This window comes from Lethenteron reissneri, chromosome 70 (assembly GCF_015708825.2).
Source record: "Lethenteron reissneri isolate LAM-NWPU_2019-01 chromosome 70, ASM1570882v1, whole genome shotgun sequence".
Lineage (NCBI taxonomy): Eukaryota > Metazoa > Chordata > Hyperoartia > Petromyzontiformes > Petromyzontidae > Lethenteron > Lethenteron reissneri.
In genome coordinates, this window is record NC_083848.1 from 238,995 (window position 1) to 251,492 (window position 12,498).

The 12,498-nt window shown below is 65.1% G+C and overlaps 1 long non-coding RNA gene across 1 annotated transcript; it reads right to left on the bottom strand.

Annotated features, from left to right (window-relative positions):
* Positions 1-7,337: 7,337 nt before the first annotated feature.
* On the bottom strand, positions 7,338-8,975 carry LOC133360962 (uncharacterized). The gene is made up of 3 exons (XR_009757326.1): positions 8,900-8,975; positions 8,141-8,208; positions 7,338-7,463 (listed from the first exon to the last, which is right to left on the bottom strand). It is a non-coding gene; the product is annotated as an uncharacterized LOC133360962 (long non-coding RNA).
* Positions 8,976-12,498: the final 3,523 nt, after the last annotated feature.

Here is a 12,498-nt window from a genome sequence, read left to right on the forward strand (position 1 = left end):
TCTCCCCATGTCTCCCCATGTATCTCTCCTCTCCCTGTGTCTCTCTCACCACCCCGTGTATCTCTGCGTCTCTCTCTTCTCCCGATGCCTCTCTTCCTTCCCGTGTATCCCCGTGTCTCCCGCCTCTCCGCGGGTATCCCCGTCTCTCTCTCCTCCTCCTCCTGTCTCTCTCCCCTCCCCGGGTCTTCCTACCTCTCTCTCCCCTCCACGTTTCTTTCTCCTCTCCTCTCGTGTCTCCCCGTGTCTCTCTCCCCCTCCCGTGTCTCCTCGTGTCTCTCTACCCTCCCCATGTGCCACCGTGTCTCCAACTCCTCCCCGTGTCTCTCTGTCTCTCTCTCCCATGCCTATGGCTTCCTTCCTCCCCGTGTCTCCCTGCATCTCTCTCGCCTCCCCTGATCTCCCCGTGTCTCTCGTCCCTCCCCGTGTCTCTCGCACTCTCGGTGTCTCCCCGTGTTTCTCTCCCCTCCTCGTGTCTCTCTCTTCTCCTCGTGTCTCCATGTCTCTCTCTCCCCGTGTCTCCCTTTGCTCCGCCACTCTCTGTTGTCTGTAAGCTCTCCACTTCCTTACTTTGGTGTAAAATCTACTTGTGTCTCTACCCGTGCCTCTCTCCACGTCTCTCTCCGTATCGCTCTCCACGTCTCTCTCTGTAACCCTCTCAAGAGTCTCTTGCGGTGTCTCTCTCCCCGTCTCCCTGTGCGTCTCTCTCCCCGTGTCTCTCCCCGTGTCTCTCCCCGTGTCTCTCCCCGTGTCTCTCCCCGTGTCTCTCCCCGTGTCTCTCCCCGTGTCTCTCCCCGTGTCTCTCCCCGTGTCTCTCCCCGTGTCTCTCCCCGTGTCTCTCCCCGTGTCTCTCCCGTGTCTCTCCCCGTGTCTCTCCCCGTGTCTCTCCCCGTGTCTCTCCCCGTGTCTCTCCCCGTGTCTCTCCCCGTGTCTCTCCCCGTGTCTCTCCCCGTCTCTCTCCCGTCTCTCTCCCCGTCTCTCTCCCCGTCTCTCCCCTCTCTCCCCGTGTCTCTCCCCGTGTCTCTCCCCGTGTCTCTCCCCGTCTCTCTCCCCGTCTCTCTCCCCGTGTCTCTCCCGTGTCTCTCCCCGTGTCTCTCCCCGTGTCTCTCCCCGTCTCTCTCCCCGCGTCTCTCCCCGTCTCTCTCCCCGTGTCTCTCCCCGTCTCTCTCCCCGTGTCTCTCCCTGTGTCTCTCCACAACTTCCCCCGAGCACAAGGTGGGGCCGGAAGCGGATGAGTCCGGGTCCACGTTCCCGGGGTCAACGTTCCCGGGGTCAACGTTCCCGGGTCAACGTTCCCGGTTTCCGCGTTCCCGGGGTCAACGTTCCCGGGGTCAACGTTCCCGGGGTCAACGTTCCCGGGGTCAACGTTCCCGGGTCAACGTTCCCGGGGTCAACGTTCCCGGGTCAACGTTCCCGGGATCAACGTTCCCGGTTTCCGCGTTCCCGGGATCAACGTTCCCGGTTTCCCGCTTCCCGGTTTCCGCGTTCCCGGGGTCAACGTTCCCGTGATCAACGTTCCCGTTTCCGCGTTCCCGGGGTCAACGTTCCCGGTTTCCGCGTTCCCGGTTTCCACGTTCCCGGTTTCCGCGTTCCCGGGGTCAACGTTCCCGGGGTCAACGTTCCCGGGGTCAACGTTCCCGGGGTCAACGTTCCCGGGATCAACGTTCCCGGGATCAACGTTCCCGGTGTCCGCGTTCCCGGGATCAACGTTCCCGGTGTCCGCGTTCCCGGGATGAACGTTCCCGGGATGAACGTTCCCGGGATGAACGTTCCCGGGATGAACGTTCCCGGGTCAACGTTCCCGGGGTCAACGTTCCCGGGGTCAACGTTCCCGGGGTCAACGTTCCCGGGGTCAACGTTCCCGGGGTCAACGTTCCCGGGGTCAACGTTCCCGGGGTCAACGTTCCCGGGGTCAACGTTCCCGGCGTCAACGTTCCCGGCGTCAACGTTCCCGGGGTCAACTTTCCCGGTGTCCGCGTTCCCGGTTTCCGCGTTCCCGGTTTCCGCGTTCCCGGTTTCCGCGTTCCCGGTTCCTCCGCATTCCCGGTTTCCGCATTCCCGGGATCAACGTTCCCGGTGTTCACGTTCCCGGGATCAACGTTCCCGGAGTCAGCGTTCCCGGTGTCCACGTTCCCGGGTTCAACGTTCCCGGGTTCAACGTTCCCGGGTTCAACGTTCCCGGTGTTCACGTTCCCGGGATCAACGTTTCCAGGGGGAACGTTCTTCGGTAGCCCTGCAGGAAACACGTGCGCACAACCACAGAGTTGACCGCTTGCTGCAAAGGTTCGCGATTCAAATCTGGTGGGCATCTCACTCACCCACCCACCCCTACTCGCCATCTCTCTCACTCACAATCTCACCAACTCGCTCACAGACTCACTCACTCACCCACCCACTCATTATCCCACCCCACCCATTAACCATCTCATCCACTCACCCTTTCAGCCACTCACCCCCCCTCTTGCAAAATGAGACTCCTAGCCTGGACTCTTGAGTTCTCACTCTGGTTCAACACAATATCAACCTGAACCTTCAACTCCCTCACCCACTACAGCACACACCCACTCCCTCACCATCCCCACCCACCATCTCACCCCACCCACCCACCCACTCACCATCCCCACCCACCATCTCACCCCACCCACTCACCATCCCCACCCACCATCTCACCCTACCCACCCACCATCCCCCACCACCATCTCACCCCACCCACCCACTCGCTCACCATCCCCACCCACCATCTCACCCCACCCACTCGCTCACTCACCATCCCCACCCACCATCTCACCCCACCCACTCGCTCACCCACCCACTCGCTCACCCACCCACCCGCCCCACCCACCTCACCCACCCACCACCCACCCACCCACCCACCCCCACCCACCCACCCACCCACCACCCACCCACCCACCCACTCACCCACCCCACCCACCTCACCCACCCACCCACCCACTCACCCACCCACCCACTCACCCACCCACCCACTCACCACCCACCCACCCACCCACCCACACACCCACCCACACACCCACTCACTCACCCACCCACCATACCCACTCACCATCCCCACTCACCATCTCACCCACCCACCCACCCACTCACTCCCCACCCACCCACCCACCCACTCACCATCCCCACTCACCATCTCACCCCACCCACTCACCATCCCCACTCACCATCTCACCCACCCACCCACCCACTCGCTCACTATCCCCACCCACCATCTCACCCACCCCCCACCCACTCGCTCACCATCCCCACCCCCATCTCACCACCCACCCACCCATCGCTCACCATCCCCACCCACCATCTCACCCCACCCACCCACCCACTCACCATCCCCACCCACCATCTCACCCCACCCACTCACCATCCCCACCCACCATCTCACCCTACCCACCCACCATCCCCACCCACCATCTCACCCCACCCACCCACTCGCTCACCATCCCCACCCACCATCTCACCCCACCCACCCACCCACTCACCATCCCCACCCACCATCTCACCCCACCCACTCGCTCACTCACCATCCCCACCCACCATCTCACCCCACCCACCCACTCGCTCACCATCCCCACCCACCATCTCACCCCACCCACCCCCCCCTCACCGTCACCCCCACCCACTCGCTCACTCACCCTCCCCACCCAACCATCTCACCACACCCACCCCACTCGCTCACCTCCCCACCCCCATCTCACTCCCACCCACCCACCCCTCACCCTACCCTCCCCACCCCACCATCTCAACCCACCCACTCGCTCACTCACCATCCCCACCCACCATCTCACCCCCACCCACCTTCGCTCACGTCACCATCCCCACCCCACCATCTCACCCCACCCACCCCACCCACCCACCCACCCCACCCACCCACCCACCCACCCACCCCCACCCACGCCACCCACTTCAACTCACCCACCCCCACTCACCACCCATCCACCCCACCCCCCCACCCACCCAACCCACCCACCCACTCACCCACCACCCACCCACTCACTCCCACCCCACCCACCCACCCACCCACCCACCCACCCACCTCACCCACCACCACCCAACACCCACTCACCCACCCACCACCCACCCACCCACCACTCACCCACCCCCACCACTACACACCCACTCACCCACCCACCCACCACTACCCACTCACACATCTCACCACCATCCCCACCCCCCACCCACTCACCCACTCACCCACCCCCACTCCACTCACCCACCCACCCCTCACTCTCACCCAACCCACTCACCCACCCACACCACCTACCCACTCACCATCTCACCCACCACCCACCCACTCACCTCACCCACCCACCCACCCACTCACCATCCCCACTCACCATCTCACCCCACCCACTCACCATCCCCACATCACCATCTCACCCACCCACCCACCCACTCGCTCACCATCCCCACACCACATCTCACCCACCCACCCACCCCACTCGCTCACCATCCCCACCCACCATCTCACCCACCCACCCACATCGCTCACCAGCCCCACCCACCATCTCACCCCACCCACCCACTCACCATCCCCACCCACCATATCACCCCACCCACTCACCATCCCCACCCACCATCTCACCCTACCCACCCACCATCCCCACCCACCATCTCACCCTCACCCACCCACTCGCTCACCATCCCCACCCACCATCTCACCCCACCCACCCACCCACTCACCATCCCCACCCACCATCTCACCCCACCCACTCGCTCACTCCCATCCCCACCCACCATCTCACCCCACCCACTCGCTCACTATATCACCATCCCCAACCCACCATCTCACCCACCCACTCACCCACCCACCCACCCACCCACTCACCCACCCACCCACTCACACCACCCACTCACCCCACACATCCCCACCACCCACCCACTCACTCACCCACCCACCCACTCACCCACCCACCCACCATACCCACTCACCATCCCCACTCACCATCTCACCCACCCACCCACCCACTCACTCACCCACCCACCCACCCACTCACCATCCCCCACTCACCATCTCACCCCACCCACTCACCATCCCACTCACCATCTCACCCACCCACCCACCCACTCGCTCACCATCCCCCACCCCCATCTCACCCACCCACCCACCCAATCGCTCACCATCCCCACCCACCATCTCACCCACCCACCCACCCACCCACTCGCTCACCATCCCCAACCACCATCTCACCCCACCCACCCACCCACGCACCATCCCCACCCACCATCTCACCCCACCCACTCACCATCCCCACCCACCATCTCACCCTACCCACCCCACCATCCCCACCCAACCTCTCACCCCACCCACCCACTCGCTCACCATCCCCACCCAACCATCTCACCCCACCCACCCACTCACCATCCCCACCCACCATCTCACCCCACCCACGTCGCTCACATCACCATCCCCACCCACCATCTCACCCCACCCACTCGCTCACATCACCATCCCCACACCCATCTCACCCCACTCACCCACCAACCCCCACACACCCCACTCCACCCACTTCACTCCCTCACCCACCCACCCCCCACCCCACACACCCACACCACCACTCACTCACTCACCCACCCACCCACTCACTCACCCACCCCACTCACCTCACTCACCCACCCACTCACTCACTCACCCACCCACCCACCCACCCACTCACCCACCCACCTCACCCACCCACTCACCCACCCACCCACGCCACCCACCCACCCACCCACCCACTCACACCCACCCACTCACCCACCACCCACCCACCCACTCACCCCACCCACCCACTCACCCACCCACTCACCCACCCACCATACCCACTCACCATCCCCACTCACCATCTCACCCACCCACCCACCCACTCACCCACCCACCCACCCACTCACCATCCCCACTCACCATCTCACCCCACCCACGTCACCATCCCCACTCACCATCTCACCCACCCACCCACCCACTCGCTCACCCATCCCCACCCACCATCTCACCCACCCACCCACCCACTCGCTCACCATCTCACCCACCCACCCACTCGCTCACCATCCCCACCCACCATCTCACCCCACCCACCCACCCACTCACCATCCCCACCCACCATCTCACCCCACCCACTCACCATCCCCACCCACCATCTCACCCTACCCACCCACCATCCCCACCCACCATCTCACCCCACCCACCCACTCGCTCACCATCCCCACCCACCATCTCACCCCACCCACCCACCCACTCACCATCCCCACCCACCATCTCACCCCACCCACTCGCTCACATCACCATCCCCACCCACCATCTCACCCCACCCACTCGCTCACTCACCATCCCCACCCACCATCTCACCCCACCCACTCACTCACCCACCCACTCACCCACCCACCCACCCACCCACCCACCCACTCACCCACCCACTCACCCACCCACCCACTCACTCACTCACCCACCCACTCACTCACCCACCCACTCACTCACTCACTCACCCACCCACTCACCACCCACCCACCATACCCACTCACCATCTCACCCACCCACCCACCCACTCACTCACCCACCCACCCACCCACTCACCATCCCCACTCACCATCTCACCCCACCCACTCACCATCCCCACTCACCATCTCACCCACCCACCCACTCGCTCACCATCCCCACCCACCATCTCACCCACCCACCCACCCACTCGCTCACCATCCCCACCCACCATCTCACCCACCCACCCACTCACCATCCCCACTCACCATCTCACCCCACCCACTCACCCCACCCACCCACCCACCATCCCACCCACCCACTCGCTCTCACCCATCCCCACCCACCATCTCACACCCACCCACCCACTCACCATCCCCACTCACCATCTCACCCACCCACTCACCATCTCACCCCACCCACTCACCATCCCCACTCACCAATCTCACCCCACACCACCCACCCACTCACCATCTCACCCCACTCACTCGCTCACCATCCCCACCCACCATCTCACCCCCACCCACCCACTCGCTCACCATCCCCACCCACCATCTCACCCCCCCACCCACCCACCTCGCTCACCATCCCCACCCACCATCTCACCCCACCCACCCACTCGCTCACCATCCCCCACCCACCATCTCACCCCCACCCACCCACTCGCTCACCATCCCCACCCACCATCTCACCCACCCACCCACTCGCTCACCATCCCCCCCACCATCTCACCATCCCCACCCACCATCTCACCTGCATCGATCCGGCTCCTCTTCATCCTCCTCCATGATGCTCGCGACCCCCTTGTGCCCCCGTAGACCCTTGTGCCCCCGTAGACCCTTGTGCCCCCCGCGGGTCCGGGTTCCCCTTTGGGCCACCGCTCCCCGCCTCTCCCTCCCGGTGGTCTCGGCACCCCCGTGCCCCCCACCCCGAGGAGGGCGAGGGAAGGGGCCGCAGGAGGGAGGGAGACAGCCCCACATCCTCCAGCAGCTCCTCGCACGCATCCACCCTGCACGGAGGGGGTCACGGGGGGTCACGGGGGTCACGGGGAAGACACGGGGGGGAGACACGCGGGGAGACACGGGGGGAGACACGGGGGGGAGACACGGGGGGAGACACGGGGGGGAGACACGGGGGGGAGACACGGGGGGAGACACGGGGGGACACGGGGGGGAGACACGGGGGGAGACACGGGGGGAGACACGGGGGGGAGACACGGGGGGGAGACACGGGGGGGAGAACACGGGGGGGAGACACGGGGGGGAGACACGGGGGGGAGACACGGGGGGGAGACACGGGGGGGAGACACGGGGGGGAGACACGGGGGGGAGACACGGGGGGGAGACACGGGGGGGGGACACGGGGGGAGACACGGGGGGGGACACGGTGGGGGACACGGGGGGGACACGGGGGGGGACACGGGGGGAGACACGGGGGGGAGACACGGGGGGGGGACACGGGGGGGGGACACGGGGGGGGGACACGGGGGGGGGGACACACGGGGGGGGGACACACGGGGGACACACCCTTGCACCACCCCTGCCAACTTCAACATGCGGCAAGGGGGTGAAGGGAGGGCAAAGTGGTTGAGAGGACGGGTTGAAGAGGGTGGGGTGGGGTGAAGAGGGTGGGGTGGGGTGAGGAGGGAGAGGGGTGGGGTTGAGGAGGGTGGGGAGAGGGTCTCACCTGACCCCGTGTGTGGCGTCTGACATCACCCAGAGCCTCATGCGCAACTTGTGGGCAAAGCGGTGGTCCTGACGGAGAGAAAGGCGCACGAGGGGGTGGGTGGCCAGCACCACGCCCGGCCGCTTTTGTCTCCCCAGTGGCGATGTTTACTACGCACCGCACCGGGTACTCATTTGAGGCCGAGTCGATCTAGGGGAGGCCCAAGACTGGTTCAGAAAATCGTCACTGGTATTGGCCGTGAGTTGAACTCGGGTCGCTGGGTTCATAGCGCAGCGACCGCGACACGACACACGCACACTGGGGACGACGAGTGAAGAGGTGAGGGTGAGGAAGCGAGGGTGAGGTGAGGGTGACGAGGTGAGGGTGAGGAGGGTGACGAGGTGAGGGTGACGAGGTGAGGGTGAGGAGGGTGACGAGGTGAGGGTGAGGTGAGGGTGACGAGGTGAGGTGAGGAGGGTGAGGAGGGTGAGGTGGGTGAGGTGAGGGTGACGAGGTGAGGGTGACGAGGTGAGGGTGAGGAGGGTGACGAGGTGAGGGTGAGGAGGGTGACGAGGTGAGGGTGAGGTGAGGGTGACGAGGTGAGGGTGAGGAGGTGAGGGTGAGGAGGTGAGGGGGAGGAGGTGAGGGTGACGAGGTGAGGGTGAGGAGGTGAGGGTGACGAGGTGAGGTGACGAGGTGAGGGTGAGGAGGTGAGGGTGACGAGGTGAGGGTGACGAGGTGAGGGTGACGAGGTGAGGGTGACGAGGGTGAGGCTCTCACCTCCTTCTGCTTCGTCTCTTGCAGCTTCTGGTTGAGGTGGTGGAGCTGCTCGTGTGGCGAGAGCGAGTCCACCCACGCCAACCACACCCCCCTCGTCACCCTCCACCTCGTCACCCCTCACCTCCTCACCCTCCACCTCACCCACCCTAGCCTCCTCCTCACCCTCCACCTCACCAACCCTAGCCTCCTCCTCACCCCTCACCTCACCCACCCTAGCCTCCCTCCTCACCCTCCACCTCACCCACCCTAGCCACCTCCTCACCCCTCACCTCACCCACCCTAGCCACCACCTCTTCACCCCTCACCTCACCCACCCTAGCCTCCTCCTCACCCTCCACCTCACCCACCCTAGCCTCCTCCTCACCCTCCACCTCACCCACCCTAGCCACCTCCTCACCCCTCACCTCACTCACCCTAGCCTCCTCCTCACCCTCCACCTCACCCACCCTAGCCACCTCCTCCTCACCCTCCACCTCACCCACCCTAGCCACCTCCTCACCCTCCCTAGCCACCACCTCCTCACCCCTCACCTCACCCACCCTAGCCACCTCCTCCTCACCCTCCACCTCACCCACCCTAGCCACCTCCTCACCCTCCCTAGCCACCACCTCCTCACCCTCCACCTCACTCACCCTAGCCACCACCTCCTCACCCCTCACCTCAACCCACCCTAGCCACCACCTCCTCACCCTCCACCTCACCCACCCTAGCCACCTCCTCACCCTCCCTAGCCACCACCTCCTCACCCTCCACCTCACTCACCCTAGCCACCACCTCCTCACCCCTCACCTCACCCACCCTAGCCACCACCTCCTCACCCTCCACCTCACCCACCCTAGCCACCTCCTCACCCCTCACCTCACCCACCCTAGCCACCTCCTCACCCCTCACCTCACTCACCCTAGCCACCTCCTCACCCCTCACCTCACCCACCCTAGCCACCTCCTCACCCTCCACCTCACCCACCCTAGCCACCTCCTCACCCTCCCTAGCCACCACCTCCTCACCCCTCACCTCACTCACCCTAGCCACCTCCTCACCCCTCACCTCACTCACCCTAGCCTCCTCCTCACCCTCCACCTCACCCACCCTAGCCACCTCCTCACCCTCCACCTCACCCACCCTAGCCACCTCCTCACCCTCCACCTCACCCACCCTAGCCACCTCCTCACCCCTCACCTCACTCACCCTAGCCACCTCCTCACCCTCCACCTCACTCACCCTAGCCACCTCCTCACCCTCCACCTCACCCACCCTAGCCACCTCCTCACCCTCCACCTCACCCACCCTAGCCACCTCCTCACCCCCCACCTCACCCACCCTAGCCACCTCCTCACCCCTCACCTCACTCACCCTAGCCACCTCCTCACCCCTCACCTCACCCACCCTAGCCACCTCCTCCTCACCCTCCACCTCACCCACCCTAGCCACCTCCTCCCCCTCCCTAGCCGCCCCCTCCTCACCCCTCACCTCACTCACCCTAGCCACCTCCTCACCCCTCACCTCACTCACCCTAGCCTCCTCCTCACCCTCCTCCTCACCCACCCTAGCCACCTCCTCCTCACCCTCCACCTCACCCACCCTAGCCACCTCCTCACCCTCCCTAGCCACCCCCTCCTCACCCCTCACCTCACTCACCTTAGCCACCTCCTCACCCCTCACCTCACTCACCCTAGCCTCCTCCTCACCCTCCACCTCACCCACCCTAGCCACCTCCTCACCCTCCACCTCACCCACCCTAGCCACCTCCTCACCCTCCCTAGCCACCACCTCCTCACCCCTCACCTCACTCACCCTAGCCACCTCCTCACCCCTCACCTCACTCACCCTAGCCACCTCCTCACCCCTCACCTCACTCACCCTAGCCACCTCCTCACCCCTCACCTCACTCACCCTAGCCACCCCCCTCCTCACCCACCCTAGCCACCTCCTCCTCAACCTCCACCTCACCCACCCTAGCCACCACCTCCTCACCCCTCACCTCACTCACCCTAGCCACCCCCACCTCACTCACCCTAGCCACCCCCACCTCACTCACCCTAGCCACCCCCACCTCACCCCTCACCTCACTCACCCTAGCCACCCCCACCTCACCCCTCACCTCACTCACCCTAGCCACCACCTCCTCACCCTCCACCTCACCCACCCTAGCCACCTCCTCACCCCTCACCTCACTCACCCTAGCCACCTCCTCACCCCTCACCTCACCCACCCTAGCCACCTCCTCACCCCTCACCTCACCCACCCTAGCCACCTCCTCACCCCTCACCTCACTCACCCTAGCCACCCCCTCCTCACCCACCCTAGCCACCTCCTCCTCAACCTCCACCTCACCCACCCTAGCCACCTCCTCCTCACCCACCCTAGCCACCACCCTCCTCACCCCTCACCTCACTCACCCTAGCCACCCCCACCTCACCCCTCACCTCACTCACCCTAGCCACCCCCACCTCACCCACCCTAGCCACCTCCTCCTCACCCTCCACCTCACCCACCCTAGCCACCTCCACCCTCCACCTCACCACCTAGCCACCCCTCCTCACCCTCACCTCACTCACCCTAGCCACCTCCTCACCCCTCACCTCACTCAGCCTAGCCACCTCCTCACCCCTCACCTCAACCCACCCTAGCCACCACCACCTCACCCTCCACCTCACCCACCCTAGCCACCTCCTCCTCACCCCCCACCACCTCACCTCCCTCATCCTCATCCTCCACCTCAAGGCTGGTGGGGTCAGGGCCAGTGGGGTCAGGGTCGGTGGGGTCAGGGCCAGTGGGGTCAGGGTCGGTGGGGTCGGGGTCGGCAGATTCGGGGTCGGTGGGGTCAGGGCCAGTGGGGTCAGGGTCGGTGGGTTCGGGGTCGGTGGGGTCAGCGTCGGTGGGGTCAGCGTCGGTGGGGTCAGGGTCGGTGGGGTCAGGGTCGGTGGGGTCAGGGTCGACGGGATCGGGGTCGGTGGGGTCAGGGTCGGTGGGGTCAGGGTCAGCGGGATCGGGGTCGGTGGGGTCAGGGTCGGTGGGGTCAGGGTCGGCGGGTTCGGGGTCAGGGCCGGCGGGGTCAGGGCCGGTGGGGTCAGGGTCAGCGGGATCGGGGTCGGTGGGGTCAGGGTCGGTGGGGTCAGGGTCGGTGGGGTCAGGGTCGGCGGGTTCGGGGTCAGGGCCGGTGGGGTCACGGTGCATGGTTGATCCCTCTCCCACTCCGTCTTTCGAGTTCTCCATTATCTGCACCCACACAAAGACAAAGGTCCCCCATGTAGGCCCAGGCCTGCCCGTGTAAAGTTGTGAACATAGAGTCAGGGAGCCCAAAAGGATGAAGTACAACCCAGAGCCCTGGCCTGTTGATGGATATTATAGGCCTCGACCAGGTCCATAAAGCAGAGATGTAGGTTCTGTTGGGATTCGCTTCGTAAGTACGTTCGCATGATGAACTTCTTTCGCACCCTATGTAGCCAACCGCGCTAATCGGAGGTGCGGGAGGAACGACAACAAATGAAACACAAAAAGCAGTTCTAAAGAAATTAGTTTTCAACCTAGAGTGGTTCCCAAACCGGGGGTACATTAGATGATTCATAAATGTTTGAAAATATATCATACATGAGAGT